At 36.4% G+C, this 1,806-nt stretch overlaps 1 protein-coding gene and 1 pseudogene across 2 annotated transcripts in view; both read left to right on the top strand.

The window, feature by feature from the left end:
- Positions 1–1,276, top strand: part of LOC102852292 — a 5,507-nt pseudogene extending 4,231 nt beyond the window's left edge.
- The window catches only part of SPOCK3 (sparc/osteonectin, cwcv and kazal-like domains proteoglycan (testican) 3), a 699,451-nt gene that overhangs the window by 504,840 nt on the left and 192,805 nt on the right, over positions 1–1,806 (top strand). The window lies entirely within an intron of this gene.

Here is a 1,806-nt window from a genome sequence, read left to right as displayed (position 1 = left end):
AAACTGAAGCGGCGAACAATCTCAATCTCTTCGCCATCCATCCTGATGCTACCGATTGGTCCAGTGGTGAGAATCTTTGTCTTCTTGACATTGAGTCCAGTCCATACTGAAGGCTGCAGTCCTTGACCCTCTGCAGCAAGTGCATGAGGTCCTCCTCAGTTTCAGCAGGCAGGGTTGTGTCACTGAACTTCTAGAGAAGGTAATATTTATCAAATAAAGTTGGATGTTATCAAATTATACTTTATCTGTCTTTAATGGAATTAAATTTTTGTTGTATGTCATAGACTCAGAACTGATCCATAGCTGACCTTCTGGCAGGTTTTTAGAGGCAGTTATTACGTGGGAAGGGATAGCCCATACTTACCCCATGGAGCAGCTAGTCACCTTGAGCAACATGCCTTCGGGATTGCAGCATAGCTTCTTGCCACTAGACCACCGAAGCTTCATTAAATTTTTTATTAATATTTACTAAAAACCTGGCTCATGACAGTTATTATACTGAAAGAAATCTAATTCAATTCTTCAAAGTCTCTAAACTCAAATTAGTTTTCATAGAGTCAGTTTAGATTCATAGAGGCCTTCAAATGGTTCCTAAAACGTTAAATCCTATGAGAGGAAACTGTCCATCTTTCTCCATGGAGCATCTGGTGGATTCCAATTGCTCACCTCTCATTTAACAGCCCAATATGTTAAACTCAACCACTAGAGCACCTTTCAAAATTTCTAGAGGTGTTATTATCCTAATTAATATGGAAGAATTAAGGCAGAGTACATAAGGAACTAGCCCTAAAATCTAACTAAAAGAAATGGTACACCAAAAAATGGAATTAAAATGTACTTTGTTCTTTATCATTTGTCTATTTTCCTCTTATAGTATATGTAATAAAATAGTAAATGACTTATCACTATCTTAAAATAATTTCTAATATTATGATCATGCAACCAGTTACAAGCATTCTGTACTCACTTTCCACTACTCATCTGCTAGTTTGCCGTACTGTGAAGGCTTTCCTGCTGCTGTGATTCTGGAAGCTCTTTAACAAGTACTTATAATACTACCTTATTTGCTTAGGTTATTCAGGCTTCAACAGAACTTCCAGAATCAAAAAGACTAAGAAACGGAACTGGCAATCTGACTCTAACTAGTGGACTCTTGAATACAAAATGTACTTTGATGGATATCCTGCTAGCAGATGACATTTCAGGGTCTGAGACATTGGAAATACTGCATGGAATAACATTTTACCCAGTGAAGGATCTTCATTTGCTGGTGTGATAGGTCTCAAAACAAAAATCAGCTGTAAATATCCTTTAATAATTAGAATATTAAAAGAAGATAAAAGAAATACACAAAATCATTGTACCAAACAAAAAAAAGGTGGATCCTGAACTATTGCAACAAATAGCATATGATTAAGAACCAATGGAGCTAAAGGAACATGTTCAAGCTGCACAAAAAGCATTGGCCAAAAATATAGCTTAAAGAGTTAATGGACTATCAATTGTGCTGTTTCAGTAAACAAATATGCTCTTGATGTGTCATTGATCTACAATAAGAAATTTGGAAGATTATTGCATTGCCAGATGATCTGAAAAGAATCACATCTGTACTCATTTTTAAAAAAGGGAGGTGCGGGGTTGGGGGATTGTGTACCAATGAAGGAGTTTTTCTTTTGCTTTTCAAGGAGAGGAGTGAACTGGGGGTGGTGGTGAGGGTGAGTGGGTGGGGAGAAAAGTGCAACAATGAATGAATGGAATTCCAAAATCTGTGTAGATGTTCATTGAAATTAATAATAATAATAATAA

Source organism: Elephantulus edwardii, unplaced genomic scaffold (genome assembly GCF_000299155.1).
Source record: "Elephantulus edwardii isolate Elephantulus edwardi_28Jun2011 unplaced genomic scaffold, EleEdw1.0 scaffold00188, whole genome shotgun sequence".
NCBI lineage: Eukaryota > Metazoa > Chordata > Mammalia > Macroscelidea > Macroscelididae > Elephantulus > Elephantulus edwardii.
This window is presented reverse-complemented; position numbering and strand designations above follow the sequence as displayed.